The 16,127-nt window shown below is 42.6% G+C and overlaps 1 protein-coding gene across 1 annotated transcript in view; it reads left to right on the forward strand.

The window, feature by feature from the left end:
- The first annotated feature begins 8,955 nt into the window (after positions 1–8,955).
- Positions 8,956–16,127, forward strand: part of GPR63 (G protein-coupled receptor 63) — a 31,357-nt gene continuing 24,185 nt past the window's right edge. The window contains exon 1 of the mRNA XM_065681201.1: positions 8,956–9,334. The gene's annotated coding sequence lies outside the window, so the exon portion shown is untranslated. The remainder of the gene's footprint in view (positions 9,335–16,127) is intronic.

Below are 16,127 nucleotides of genomic sequence, written 5' to 3' on the forward strand. Positions count from 1 at the left end.
TTTGGAAGTGCCACAGAAGGTGGATGAGTATGTTTCAAGAGGCTAGAAATAGTTAAAGTTTCCTTAGTATGGGTTACTGTGTTTTCCCTGTTTCCTGCTTTTACATTAATACATAATTGTGCTGCCATTTGTATCTTCAGTGTAAAACTCTGTGAAGTGTTAACCTCCTCAGAAAAGCAGTGTATAGTGTAACTACACCAGGACTTCATTGTGGTGTCATTGGATAGCTTAGAAGTAAACCTTGCTTTTTGTAGCTGTTAAAGCTTTCTGTCTGCATGTCATCTACTGGTTCACAAGTTTTTCAGAAGCCTGCTGCACAACAAGCATTACAGCAGGAGGAGCAGCATTTCAGAACTTGCTGCCACTTTCTTCAGGTAGCTGAAGATGTTGAAATGCTTCTCTTTTTATTAGAACTGCATTTGTACAGACTTTATAGATGTTTCAGGCTAAGACCTAAGAAAGAATTTTCTGTTGAAGTGCTTCATGTCTGTTAAAAATCACTTAAGAAGCCATACAATCAAAAAAGAAAATAAGGTGTTTGTTTTGAGGGCGGGTTTCTCGCTTACCCTGCAACAGATTCCATCAAACAGGAGCTTTTTGGTACTAACTCTACAGCAAAAACCTTGGACACTATCAAGCCTGAAGATAACCCAATGCAGTCAGTGATTAACTGGGCCTATCTTCGAGAAAACAGAGCTAAATATGAAGCTATGAAGTGGGCAGGTTAGTTTTACAATTTTGGTTGTATTAGTACTTGTCTTTATATGATAAATCTGTTGAACGTGTAAACATTTCTAATTTTTGCTTTGAGATGATGGAATCTTTCAGTATCAAATGAGTTAAGTATTTGCAATGAAATGACCACATCAGCATTTCTCAGCATGGTCATGGAGGATCTACATAACTAAGTAGCTCTTGCTACTCAATTAGTATTTTGACTTCATCATTTGCAATGTTGTTGTCTGGTATGTGGCTGCAGCAAAAAAAAAAAACAACCAGACCTGTTAAATACAAGGGCATATAGTGACAGGACAAGGGGGAATGGCTTTACAGTGGCAGAGCAGAGCTTTAGATTAGACATTAGGAAAAAGTTTCTTCCCTGTGAGAGTGCTGAGGCCCTGGCACAGGCTGCCCAGAGAAGCTGCGGCTGCCCCATCCCTGGCAGTGTTCAAGGTCAGGCTGGACAGGGCTTGGAGCAACCCAGTCTAGTGGAAGGTGTCCCTGCCCAAGGCAGGGGGTTAAAACTGGGTGATCTTAAAAGGTCCCTTCCAACTCAAACAATTCTGTGACTCTGTGACTTGGAAGGGCCTTGATTTGAAGTGTATAAATAAAAGCTGAGAGGAAAAAGTGCTGCCAGAACTTCAATGAGTATTTCTGGAGGAGAGACTACAGCCTGCCTCATCTGATGTACACTCAAAGTACCTGATGTGCACCAGGGTCTCTTGCCACTGTCAGAGAAAAAAGATCCCCAGTCCAGCCAGTGGGGCACTTCTGGTGTTCATGTATGTTCTCAGACATCTTTCTCTCTGAGGAGTATGAGTTGTAAAAGCCTCAACAGGTGGAGGTCACTGTTAAATTACTAGTGCTGTTCTAAAAGCGGTAAGGCGTATTTAGGACAAAGGAAACTTAAAAAGAATTTTAAAAACCAGCTAACCCCAGGTGTAATTAAAATAGGGTAATATCTTTTTTTGTCTGTGCAACAACACAATAAAAATTTTATATTAAATCCACTGAACACATAAATTTGTTTTACACTTGCTATTTCATGTTAATTCTTTGCTGAAGTTACCAGTTCAGAGGAGATTCCAACACTGATACTTCCCAGTGGTAAACTGTTTGCCTGCCTTACTCTGCTCTCTCTTTCAAACATGATTTTTTAACTATTATTTTTGTTTAACTGGCAGATTTATGAAGCATTTGTCATCGGTTAGCAGTTCAGAAATCTGTTTTGTTACAGAGGTCACATTGTAACATTAGGCTTACAGGGCATTGCCTTTGGTTCTTGTCCTAGGTTCAGCAGTAGCAGTCATTTTTCTCCTTCTTAGTAGCTGGTGCAGTGCTATGGTTTTGACCTTCAGCCTGGGAACACCGCTGATAACACTGATGTTTTTAGTTGTTGCTCAGTAATGTTTACTCTGACCAAGGACTTTCTGAGCCTCATGCTCTGCCAAGGAGGAAGGGAAGCCGGGAGGAAGCAGAGACAGGACACCTGACCCAAACTAGCCAAAGAGGTATTCCATACCACAGCATGTCATGCCCAGTATATAAACTGGGGGCAGTTGCCTGGAAGGCCTAGATCACTGCTCGGGTTGGGCTGGGTATCAGTTGCGGGTGGCGAGTGGTTGTATTCTCTTCCCTTGTTATTTCTCTTACTATTATTGGTGGTAGCGGTAGTGATTTGTGTTATACCTTAGTTACTGGGCTGCTCTTATCTCAATCTATGGGAGTTACACTCTTTTGATTCTCCTCCTCATCCCTCCTGGAGCGGGGGGAGGAAAGGGTGGGAGCGAGCGAGCGGCTGCATGGTTCTGGGTTGCCAGCTGGGCTTAAATCACAACAGTTCTAGATAAAATGGTATTAGATTTTTTTTTTTTTTAAATGAGTAGTATCTGTGTTGTCCCTCTTGATTTGCAGCATCTACTAAAAGTAAAATTTATTGGTGAATGAACAGCAAGTTTTAACATGATGTGCAGAATTAGGTTTTGTGGTACCAAATATGTGACATCAGAAAATAAAGGTGTCTTGTGGCAGAAATCCTGTTTTGTTATGCTCTTCTTAGATAGTGTAGTTGCAGAAAACACTGAACTTGTTCAGATGCTTCACTGTAGGTGGTTTCCTTCATTAACAGTTTGGAAGGTCATTCCAGTTAGTTTCACCAAATAATAATGTAAGGACTTCAAAGCATTTGCTGAAAAAAAGAGATTTATTTAAATTTTTGTGTTATCAGTAAAAATAATTGCTTTTAAAACAAAGATATCAGTATGTATCATAAAGGTTCTACTGAAAACTGGATTGAGTAACTGGAGTAAATATAAATCTAGTCTGAATGCGACAGAATAGCACATTTACAAAACCATACATAGCTGGGATCTGGATGGGGGGAACGACTACACTTAGACTTCTTTTATTATACCCTCTGCATGTCAGCACAGGAAACATTAAATTGGGGGGAGAGAAGAGTACAGAGGGGGAAAGAAGCTTATAGTTCTTCTCTAGGAAGTATATGAATCAAGATTTTTTTGCCCCTGATTTGTGAATTAAAGAATAAAATGAAACAAATGTCATATTAAAAAGAGTATATCAACTTCATTAATACTGCACGTAGACTCCCTGTCAAGATCAGATATACCAGGAAGTGTTCAGCATACTGCCTACAAGGGGAGGTAAGTTGTTTTGCTTACACAAGAGTGTAAATGAAGAGAGGTGCTGTTACTCATTCGTTTCTTAAAACTGGGACATGGGATGAAGACACATAGCTCTCAGAGTTGAGTTCCAGGGGCAAAATATCGCTTTGGGGATGATTCCGTGCCATGTCTTCCACTACCAGAAGCTTCTGAAAATATTACAATTGCTGAAGGATTGAAGTTATAGCCCAGACACTTCAGGGTCTTATAAACTGGAAGCTGAATGCTGAATTTTCTCAAAACATTTTTTCCTCATGGCAATGTGGATGCGCACAGATGCAATATAGCTTTGGTTTATCTTGCTTCAAAGGCAAACAGTAGCAACTGAAGCAGCAAATACCCTTTGAGAGGAAGGTGGATTTATGAGGTTTGTTGACCATCTTTTCAGTTTTCCTATGAGAAATAAAAGAGGAATAACTTTGATAACAGTCAGATGGCCAAAAGAGAAGACAAGAGACACCAAATGCATGTCAATACTTGAAATTACATAATAAATGATCTCATATTTGCTTGGCACTGACACAAATTTTGTTCAAATGTTTACTCCTTCTTTCTCTTCCTCTCAGAACAAAAACAGGATAGAAAAGAAAGTGCTGAATCTGTGAGGAAATGACTAGCTGGTATTTACTCCACTGCAAAAGCAGCTCTAGAGAACCTCATTTTTCTAGAGAAAGGTGTGAAAGCATTTTCACGCCACATTTCAAACTCAGTTCCAGCTCACAAGCCTTCTGCATCAATGCTCAGCTAAATGTCATAAATTTCCATTTCAAAATAGCAGTCTGTTTTTTCACTGTAATCCTTACTCACCCAGTCTTTCTTCAATCCCTCCAGTTACTGGGGTGAGCTTGCTTGCACTCCACGTATGGGCAGAACACAGTACTTGTGTAACTTCAAGCACATGAATAACCCCGCTGAGGTAAGACCTTGGTACTGACCCTTCGTTGTTATACTCTGCTGTGTTTTCCCATGTCTTCAAATTAATTCAATTACAAAGAAATAACAGGCAAAAAATATTATAAGAGGTTTGTGTGGGTGTGATGTTGGATATACCAGAAACCACATTCCTGAAGCCTTCCTTTTCTTCAGGCCACAGAGTTCAGAGGCAGCTTTGAAACTCAAGACTCTTTTGCTGTTTTATACAACTAATTTGTACTTATGCTTAGTAAAATAAGCGCAAACATAAAATCTCTTAACATCTGATTTTTGTTCTGTTCATCTGCATGTCTTCTTGCTACTGTTAGGAAAAAAAAAATAACTGCATCATTTTATAAACCACACTCAATGTTTTGACAAAAGCAGACTTTTCTTTTTGAGAAGTCTTCCTTGCTGCCCCCACCTCGACATTAGTCTTTGCCCTATTCTGTAAAAAATCTGTGAGGCTGGATTCTAGTAAAAACTGAAGAGCAGTCATGGTATATTCTAATTTCCCTTCAAACAATACTAATGGTTGCACAAAAAGTTCTGGCAATTTGTTCTGAGTTTTCACATGCTATACTGAAAATCATCACTGAATAGAGTTAAATATAATAAATATGAATAATCAGGAAAGTCTAAATAATTCTGAAATGCTCATTGTAGGATACTTCCAGTTGACGAGAATTCTGACAGTTGCGCATAAAGTGAATTAGCATAAGCATTATGTTACTTGTATTGTAAAGATAATAACAGCTTAATGTAATCAGTGCAGTAATGAAGTGATGAGTCATTGCCCTATGAAAATGGCCAAGGAGTCTGGAAAAGGCTAACAAACACTATAGTCAATGAAGATACCCTGCCCTTAGTATTATCTCAAGAATTAATGAGACCTGTCTCCACTGTTGCAAAAGTAGATAGAAAGAGGTGCTCCATCTTCAAGGCTTTCTTTGCACTGAGGTATTTCTTAAAATTGATCAATTCTACCTTACTGGATTTGGCACAATTTGGAGCAGCAAAGCATACCAGCAATCAGCTAGTTGACCACTGTGTTGTCCAAGCCCCTCTCTGGTAAATGAAACTAAAAAGGCCAGTGCTTCATTTAGCACTGCTGTTCCATGCCACATCACATCGCTGCTACTGCAAGAGGGTGCAGTTCTGGAAAAAATAAAAGGAGAAACAAACAAACAAACAAAAAAGGCAACACACTTCACATCTACTAATTAAACTTAGTCTCCTTGTGGAACCTGCTTCTGGGGTGAGGTAATTCAAAGGATCCTCATTTGTACAATAGAATTTTCTCCTAGGTTTTTCCTGTGCAAGACCCGTTTTTCTGTGCTTTTTTTGGGTCTGAATGACTGAGCTTTTCTACAGTCTCTTCTCAAGAAAACCTTTTTTTTCTTCCATCCAAGGAACAGCTGGGGGAACTAGCCTTTTGTATTTTAAGTTATTCATTAAAGTTAAATGGCTTTATCTTCAAGCTTGTCCTAGGGCAACTATTATAAGTCTAACCTTTCTATAGCTGTGAATCCAGATAAGTTTCTCAATTCTCTCTGCACCTGCCCAGACACAAATGTGTACGCATATGCCTCTGCTATGTTTCACAGTTGCTGCCTCAATACCTATTCTGATTTCCCAAAGCAGCACTGAACATCAAGGTGAAAAAGGTCACCAGCCATGAAAGGCACTTTCAGAAGGGCAGGGAGAACATCATCATTTGGGTTTTTTTGGTAAGACAGATAGCATCCCAGACTCAGCAAGATTATTGTACTTATTATAGAGGTAACAGAAACAACCCAAAACCAGCCCAAACTAGGCAGTTGCTTACAAAGCAATCCTGCCTGGCACAGTCTTTACCCCAGACACATATCCCACAAACCACCATCCCTTCTCCAACTGGCTGCTTCTTTAGCCTTACGATGACTCTCACAAATCTGGGGTGCTCCTTAGCAACCTCACCTAGAAAGCTTTAGTTTCTCTTTTCAAATCAGACTCTTCAAATGCTTTTCTAAAGCTCCTTTCCTAAACAAAGAGATGTGAAGCTCATATCTAAAAACCAAGGGACATTTACACAAATCCACTGGGTACAATTAGGCAGATTGAGAATTAAACTGCTTGTAACCACTGCTGTAGGTAGTTCCTTGCTTTGGGAGCAAGAACCAGGCTTTGTTAGGTTTAATTACTCAAAAATCCCACTACAGGATCATTTTAAAATATATTGTTGCCTCTTCCACAAGATGGAGTGCAGTGATAATATCTGAGGATTTTCAGATTCAATCAATATATCACGTCTCCCCTGTGCTAGAAAAAGTCTTTAAAGACTTTAGCCAACCACAGCAATACAAATCAGAAGGCCCAGTGAGGCAGTTTCTCACTGGTTAGTTATGTTTATTTCAGATGGGAGGAGTTCAGAGTGCATCTCAGAAAACAAAGTCCACAAGTTTTTTTTCTTTCTACACTCAAAATGAGGAGTAGAACTTAACAGGGGTTCTCCCGTGATGGGAAATTACAACAAAAAAGTGCTCACACCACTTCTTAAAGAAGATGTAAGAATAAAAAACTAGTCTTACTTGGTCAAGAATTTTTTATGCAGCCAGAAAGAATAGCTTCCTCTCTGCATTTGCCTTGCAGTTCTCAACCATAGGCTTGTGCGTGCAGGGCAGGTGAACTCAATCAAGAGTTGCACTTCTCAGAAGTCAAAGCAGTATCAGTGGATGTAGCAGTTAACATCTTGCTAGCATCTATCACATCAGCTTCATGCTGAAGAGATCCATTTGGGAGACTGAGAAGCTTCCTTATTCTCCCGTGTTCTGACTTCACTGTGAGCAGTTGTGACCTCATGTAGTGACCTACTGCTGGCAATCAAGTAAACGCAGTTTGAATAGTAAAAGGGGTTGTGAAAGACTTCCTGGCTCAGACATCAAGTTCTGTAACACAATACAGAGTTTTCCTATCAGTTTATATCCTTGTACATCCATTTAATATGATAAAGCGAGTCTTGCCAATAATTTATGTTTTAATTATGAAAATAAAACAACTAGCTAAAAGCAAAATAAGCTACCCCGAACCACATAGATTTTGGTGTGAAATTATGATCTACTGCTTTGAACATCTCGGCATCAGTAGCCACCCTATCCCAGGCTGCAGGTGATACAGCTGCTACATACTGTGTGACCTCAGCATTGCAACTATACCCTATTTGGCAAATCTCCCTCCTTACTGCGTTAGCAATGTGGGCAATGAGGATACATAACGGCTTAGTCCTTCAAAATCAGCCACTATGTATAATTGAGACAGCAACTCTTTGATATCTTTTATGTTGATTTTCCCTTTATGTAGAATCATAGAATAGTTAGGGTTGGAAAGGACCTCAAGATCATCTAGTTCCAACCCCCCTGCCATGGACAGGGACACCTCACACTAAACCATCCCACACAAGGCTTCATCCAACCTGGCCTTGAACACTGCCAGGGATGGAGCACTCACAACCTCCCTGGGCAACCCATTCCAGTGCCTCACCACCCTAACAGGAAAGAATTTCCTCCTTATATCCAATCTAAACTTCCCCTGTTTAAGTTTTAACCCGTTCCCCCTCGTCCTGTCACTACAGTCCCTGACGAAGAGTCCCTCCCCAGCATCCCTATAGGCCCCCTTCAGGTACTGGAAGGCTGCTATTAGGTCCCCACACAGCCTTCTCTTCTCCAGGTTGAACAGAAGGACTGCAATACTACCACATATCCTTGACCCTGCTGAGGTCAAGTCTGGAGTACTGTGTCTGGTTCTGGGCTCCTCAGTACAAGAAAGACAAGGAGCTACCTGAGAGGGTCCAGTGGAAGGCCACATGAATGATCAGGGGTTTGAAGCATCTCTCTCATGATGGTAGATCTCAGAAGCTGGGCCTGTTTAGGCTGGAGGAGAGAAGACTGAGAGAGGATCTCATTTGTTAATGCATTTAAGTATCTCAAAGGCAGGTGCCAAGAGCATGGTGCCAGACTCTTCAGTGATGCCCAGCAACACGATGAGGAGCAATGGCCATAAACTAAACCACAAGAAGTTTCACCTCAACATGAGGAAGGACTTCTTCACGTTGAGGGTGGCAGAGCACTGGCACAGGCTGCCCAGGGGGGTGTGGGGTTTCCCTTTCCAGAGACATTCAAAGCCCGCTTGGACACTTTCCCGTGTAACCTGCAGCAGGTGACCCTCCCTTGGAAGGGGGGTTGGCCAAGGTGATCTCCAAAGGCCTTCCAACCCTGGCGATACTATGACATTTTCGACCCAGCCCAGTAGAAGACTGGGAGCTCTGCGTTTGCTGCTGCTGCCCTCAGCGTCTCTTTTACCTGGCTCTGTAGGAGCGGCGTTTCCAGCTTTGCAGGCACAGCCGCTAGGCGCTTGGCGGTGGCACACGAACGGCAGCGGGGCAGGGGAGGGCAGGGGAGCGGGCGGAGCCTCGCCGCCCCGGCACGGGGCTCTCGGGGGCCGGCGCACCCACTCACCCACTCACCGCCCCGCTGCGGGGGCCGCCGGAGCGGCTCGCCCGGAGCGTGCGCGCGTCCCCGGGTGGGCGGAGCCGGAGCCGCGGCGCGGGCGGGGCTCGGCGGCGCTGCAGCGAGCGGGACGGGTGGGCGAAGGGGAGGCTGCTGGTAGGCAGGCAGGGCAAAGCAAGGCAAGGCAAGGCAAAGGAAGGCAAAGCAAGGCAAGGCGGCGCTGGTTTGCCTGCCTGCGCCTGGGTCCGGCGGTTCCGCGGCGTTGGCTGTGCGGCAGAGCCGCCACCGAAGCGAATGGGGAGGTGGCGCTGAGCGAAGTGCCCTCCGCGGGGCTCGGCAGCAGAGGGCAGCGGCGCGGAGGGCGAGCAATGCCCCTCGCTCTCCCGCTTGCGCTACCCTTCGTCCTCCTTTTCCCGCTCCCGGCTTTGAAGCTTTTGTTTTCCCCGGCCGCTGCGATGGCAGGAAACTTCCCAGAGAGAGCTCAGGCCGGGCTTGTGCTGCGCTGGGCTCCGCGGGGTACGGCCACGCCGTGAGGTGAGGAGAGGCGTAGCGCCGTGGTCGGCGCTGGATCCGCCGGCGGCAGTTCGGCGAGGCTGGGCTGCGGCTGCCCCTGATCCGCAGGGGGTGGCAGCCTGGGCGGCCAGGGAAGGCAGAGTTGCAGCACAGACCGCGAAGAGCCGCGCACGGTTGTGCCGGTTCCCCCAGGCGGGGTCCCACGGCCGGGAGGGGAGCACCGGGGGCTCCTGCCCGCGGGCTGGGCCGCTGAGGAGATCGGCGCCCTGAGGAGGCCCGAGACTGCCGGGCGCCCCCTCTCCCAGAGCCGTTGGTGGGCACCGGTCAGCGGCGTGCGGGCTCGGCGGCGGGTGGGAGCTCCTCCGGGGCAGAGCGGGGCCCGGGGGCGGGACCGCTGCCAGCCCAGCCCGGGGCGGGAGTTCTGAGCCGTGTCCTGTGGCCGTGCGGGCACCGGTGGGGACTTTCCTCCGGTGGTGGGGCCGCGCTTCCGGCTTGGGCTCCGTCCTTGTGAGTTGGCGTCGCTCGCCGAAGCTCTCGGGCTGGGTGCCGCCGCACGGGTCACCGCGGGGTGGAGGCGGCCCTTCCTCGCTGAGGCGGGACGGTTCGGTCGGGCGCGGCGGGGTGGCGGCTCTGTCACCTGCTCCGCAAACTCCTGGTCGTGCAAAACCTGCTCGCGGAGAAGCCGCCGGTGGCTGGTGCGGTGTGCGTGTTGCCCTTCGTGTGCGGAGTCGCTCCTGGGCAAAGAGAACTGTCTCACTTCAAAAATACCGGTTGTTCTTTATCTACTTCAGTAAGTGCGTAATTTTTATTTGGATGTTCCGCACAGTTTACATCGTACTTGATTTTTAACAGTCGGCCGGTACAGTGCAGCTTAATATATAACGAAGCGTATCGTAAAGTTCTTCTTGTATATGAGTAAAAACACTTTTCCAGGAAAACGGTGTGTTTGTATAAAGATACAGGTAACATGCATATTTTGAAGAGTCAGAGCTAGGAATAGCTGGCAAGTTAGATCCATGTCCAGAAGGGTTGTTAAACAAAATTGTTTATCCTCGCTGAAAATATGGATGTTTAAGTAGTGGCAAATGTGTTTTGCACAGTGGATTTTCTGTGGGACATCTTATGCATTCTATCGTTAGAGCAAAGGCAGCAGAGGTATCTGGTTCTGAAAGGGTCAGTTTTAACCAGACCATTTATAGATATCTGAAATTGTAAAGAGATTTCAAAGAGTATTGATAGCATACAATAGCTGTGCATTGACAGTTGTCACATGTGTTTTTACTGTTTCTGCACAGTTATCTGTTGTGAAAAATGGACGTGCCAGCATTGTTGGAGCTATGTTTCCAGGATAACATAATAGGTTCACTAGTAATTATGTTTAGTCCACAGAAGCAGATTTGTTGATGACTGATGATTAGAATAATAAATGTTTCAAAATAACTTTCATTTTAAATATTTACTTTGATGATGATCTGCCCTCAGAAACCCAGCTTCTTATGCGATTTTGTGAGACTCCTTTATTAGAGTAGCATTCCTGTAAAAGCATATGCTAAATGTATAGAACTTTTTTTTTTTAAATGAGAAAATAAATGAGACTGTGGCTATTAGTAGATGATACACAAGGTCTGCCTGCTCAGAAGAAAGGGGAAGAAGTCAAGATGAGCTCTGCTAATTTCTAGTTTTCTTCTTGTATACTACAATGTGTAGATGGTGCTAATCAGGCTCTGCTTGTATGCTTCATCGTATGTGCTACTTTTAAAGTCTTCCTCCAAGAAGCCTGGAGAGACTATGACTACTTCTCTACAAGTTAATTAAATGTACCCAATACTCTTTTCTGATCCTGAAGCCAGCTGGCATGGATTAGTGCTTGTCTTAGCTGCTAAACTTTCCTGCCTTCAAGAACAGGATAGCTGAATACAAGCTACTGGTTGGGAGTGGCTTCTGGCTAGTGTTAAATCCAAAATCATGCTCCAGAATTGCATAGGGGATGCTGTGTCTATCAGTTTAGCAGTCTGAATGACTGAGTTCCACTTCTCAGGAGTGGTTCCTGGCATAGCTTGATTTACTAGTGTGGGCATAGACTATCAGCAATGTTATAAGTAGCCTCTCTTAACTCTGCTCAATCATAGTGATCTAATTTCCCTGCATTGAGGATCTCTGGCACTATAAAATGCTGCTTTTCATAGTTAGCTGCTTGGAACTGCCAGGGCTGCTTTCTTCTCTTCTGCACTTGTGTGGGTGGATGAAGAGGGAGTGGGTGGATGAAGAGGGAGTAGGTGAAGCTTTGGTGGCTTTCCCACTTGCCCATAAGGGAGGGGTAAACAGATCAGAGAAAGGCTTGTTCTGCTTATCCAGGAAGGTTCTCCCAGAGCAATGCATGTCCGTAAGCAATCCTGATGGGTAGATGTGAACATGTCCCTGGCCTGCATTCTCATGCTGTTTTGCTACTTTCCTCCTTATTTTACTACAAGTTGCAACTTGGACAGGGCAAGTTTTGTTGTTTCATTGTTTTGTTGTTGTTTTGTTTTGGTTTTTTTTTTTTAATGCTCTGAAGAATACTTACTTCCAGGTGCCTGGAGAGACTACTGGCCTGTTAAAATCATTGTGGACTCTCACCATGCTTGTGGTCATCTTCTGTCACTGAAATTATGAAGTTACATAGACTTTGTTCATAACATTTCTGGAAATGTGTGTTTTGGGTCATGTTTCTGCAGCATCACATTGTTTGGTTCAAGAATGGAACTACACATGTGCGTTGTATTTTACACTGTGCCTGCTTTTTGAGTATTGTTATGTGTAATCTCGCACAGTAGTCTCATGAATAAATTTCAAAGCAATTCTAAAGGATGTCAGACTTACTTGTAGCAAATGAGGAAAGCGAGGAAATGGGAGGTATAACTGTTTATCTAAGACATCCTGGAATCTCAGATTGGAAACTGATCGCTCAGGCCACACTGCCTCTCATAGACGTAAAAAATACTTTAATGCAATGATGTATAATTTCTTTTCCTCTATATTTGCTAGCCTAACTAGTAGTCCAGTTTGAACTAGATAGGAAGATTGTTTAGTCACCTAATTTCCGGTAGAAGATCATGCTTAGATACTTACCAAAATGTTATGTATGTTGTGGGACTTGGTAAATGCTTTACTTTCTGAACATGCAGCTTGTTTTAGTGGTATTTGAAATGTCAGTTTCGTTTGAATGAAATCTCATAAAATACAAATCTTAATACTGAGACGTTTCAATGCATACTGTAGGAAAAAGGTGAGCTATTCTTCTGCCTCTATGAAAAAACACTGAGTCAGTAAGGTGTATTTATACTTAGACACATGTTGAAATGTCTGAGGAGCCCTACTGGTTTGAATGGTGCTTAGAGAAATCTCTTCTATTACTGTAACCTAATTTACTTCAATCTAGATGTATATGATACACACGCTGTGTTTGAAAGAGTATTGTCAAGACGACATAATCATGGAAGTGTTCAGAAATTTAAAGCTTTGAAGTGGTGACTATGCGGCCTTTGGGAGCTGTGGTTTATACTATCTAGGATCTGATTTTTTTCAGAGCACTTAGCATCTTAAATTGGGCAACAAAAATTAGTAGATGGTTATGATTTTTGCATCTCTTCCTGATTTTCTTTTCCTGAGAGTTATTAAAACAAGGTTTGAATTGTGTTGATTAAGTATGACATGGTGACACAGAATAGTTGTGGAGAAAGCAGTGCTTTGAACAGTTATTTGTCTTGGTGAGCAATGTGCCTTCTAAAGGAAGCTGGATTCTGTATGGATAAGTAGTAGTCGTGTAGTGTTTAATTACAGTTCTGTAAGGGCTACTTCTCAAAGTCTTCAGAGCTTGACTTTTAAACATTGATATCATTAACTTTTTAACAGTTTTTGGATGTGTAATTTTCCAAGTGCCTTTTTTTTTTTGGTGTATGTGTGGTTTTTTTTTTTTTTTGTTTGTTTGTTGGTTGGTTTGTTGTTGTTGTTTCCTCCCCCCGCCTCCCCTAAAGCAAATGGCAGCAAAAGGTATTTTTTTTCTGGGGTATCTTTGATCACTTCTTGTGTCCATTGCAGAGTTAGAACGGCTGAATGCCAGTTCAGGCTGTAACTATCTGAGCTGTAGCATTAGGTCGAGATCCATACCTGGATTGACAGTGAAGGGAAATAGCATGCTTTATACGTGGATTACAAAATGACTGCATTACCACATTATTTTTATATAGGATGATATAGCTGACTTAGAGGATCGTTTCCATTCTGAGGCTTAGTTTCTCTTCTGTTGTCCACAAGGTGATACTGTTTGGTAACTTTGTTTACCCTGCAATGTTTTACTCTTATGGACCGTTTACTGACATATTTCTTCTGGGCTGTCTTGTTCCCAGCTGCTTCCTGTGTTTTTCTTGCAGATCCTTCTCTTGTTTAATATATAATTTCTACTTGCTAATCACTTTATTTGGACAGTTAGAATATTTTATGCTGATCTAGTTTGCAGCTCTATAGTTGCATGGGTCAGGTCAACTGGCCAAGCAGATCAGGTCAGGAAAGCAAAGGAGAAACAAGCTTTCATATCCAGCGCTCAGTTTTAACAGGCTGTGGTGAAGGAATAATCGCTGTTATATCCTAAGTGGGCCGAGGCTGGAACATAGAACTACAGAATAATTGAGATGGAAGAGACCTCAGGAGGTCACAGAGGCCACTACTCTGCTCAGCGCTGAGCCAGATTGAAAGTTAGGTGAGGTTATTCAGTTCATGTCCACTTGCTTTCTGAGTATCCCCAAGGATGGAGGTTCTGCAGCCTCTATGAGCAACTTATTCCAGTATTTGACCACTCTCACTATGATTTTTTTTTTTTTCCCCTAAGGCCTAGTCAAAGTTACCATATTGTAGCTTGTGTGCATTGTCCCTTGTCCTTTGCTGTGAACCGCCAAGAAGAGTCTGGTTCTCGCACTCATTAAAAACAAGAGATTTTTTTTTCAGATGCTTAATAACACATTTTGAGGAATACATTTAACTTGCCGAATAGGTGAAAACCCATCCTCTTCAAGCCAGTCTTTTACACCTTATTCAATAGCATGCTGATCAAATCCAATGAATTACATTCTTTTTCTTTTTTTCATTTTTTTTTTGTGTGTTCAAAATAAAAATGCTTTGCTGGCCTTGTTCTTTGAAACCACTGAGGTGTTTGAAATTTCTCCTTTCTTTCTCCCACATGATCATGTATTGTAGTTTCCAGCAGGTGCTTGCCTCATTATGTGCAGTGAATGGATGCTGGTGGTTTAGGAGGTAGATCTGTCTCTAGTCTGAGCTTCTGAAAGCTAGCTATCTTGTCCTGTGGTTTGGGGTTGGGTTTTTCTTTTTTCCAACCTCATTAGGTCGATGGACCCCTACATAGCAAATTTAAACCCACTTACAATAGGCTACCTTTCAGGGATCTGTTAGAAATAATCTGCAGAGGACTATGGTGATGCTGAGGTAGTTTCAAGTAGCCTTCCAGGCACAGTCAATGGAGAAAAAATAAGCTTGTTCAGAAAGTGGTTTATCCCACCTACAGCTGAATTACTTCCTCTGTGTCTGCTTTGTATCATGAGAGTCTCAGTGTTTTTAGCCTTGCTGTCTAGCTTTTAGGTCAGCTGTATTTAGGCAAGGTTAATCCTTAGTGAGCACCTTTGCAGTCCTTTATTTTCTTATAATTATTTAATATATGGTCACATGCCTTATTTATAACCCATTCTGAATGCTTAACTTCAGTCTGTGTTTCGTCTGTGGTGGTGTTCATCCCTATAATATCTTGGTTCTTCAGGAACATTGAATTATTTTCGTTACCTCACTATTTTGTGCAAGCTATCTTCTCATTTTAAAGATAGAAAATGGGAAAAAAATGTGATAGAAAAAAGTTCACAAACAAGAAGTGTTCTGTTTGTGTTGCTTTAAGCACAAGGGGAAAACTTTGCAACAAAGTGGAGAAAATGTGTGTATTTTTAATGCAATTTGTGAAATAATCTGTCTTTCTAAAGATGTCTTAGAACTTCAAAACCTGATATTACTTAGAAGTGGTTATTGCTACAAGTTTTCTCCATCAGTAGTGTAATTCACAAAATTATCCCTTTCAAATGATTGTACAAGGTTCATTGTGTATAATGATAGAAAAGAAAGTATGATATCTTGTGAAAAACAGGGACAACTTTTTTTGTCAAAGACTTGAAAAGTAATGTGAAAACATGATATTATGTGTTGATTAATTTTTTATCTTCAGTAGATAGTACTCCAACGAGTCTTTTATTACTTGATCATTTTGATTTAGATTTTTCTGTCAGTTTGTCACTTCTGAATTTTCTCTAGGCATTTTTCTGCAGTCTTACCTGGTATTTGTGGATGTGTTTAGAAATACATGCACGTAATGTATTCAGGATATTTTTTTCCCCCTGTATCACTAACCGTATGTGTATATGCTTTTGCATATATAAACTCCAAAGTGCAGATAATTATTTCAAATTGCATTTGTATCCAGATTTCCTGTGCTTTATCTTACTACCAAAATGATTTTAAGAAACAAAATAAAAAATATCCAAACAAAACATCCAAACTTCCTACACCTAGCTAAAGACATACCATGAAAGTCTGAAGGAATACGAGTGTTTTGTTTGCACTTCGTTCTCAGCAGTGCACACATGCACCCTGGTACCCGAGACCTTCATATGCTTGTATTAAATACTTAAAAAATCAGTGCGTGGCCTGGAGAGGAACTGTCTATGGTTTATTTTGAGTAAAATTAACTGAGTAGCAGTGGAGCCTCCCAGCTCTTGCCTTATTT

Source organism: Lathamus discolor, chromosome 5 (genome assembly GCF_037157495.1).
Source record: "Lathamus discolor isolate bLatDis1 chromosome 5, bLatDis1.hap1, whole genome shotgun sequence".
In the NCBI taxonomy this organism is placed as follows: domain Eukaryota; kingdom Metazoa; phylum Chordata; class Aves; order Psittaciformes; family Psittacidae; genus Lathamus; species Lathamus discolor.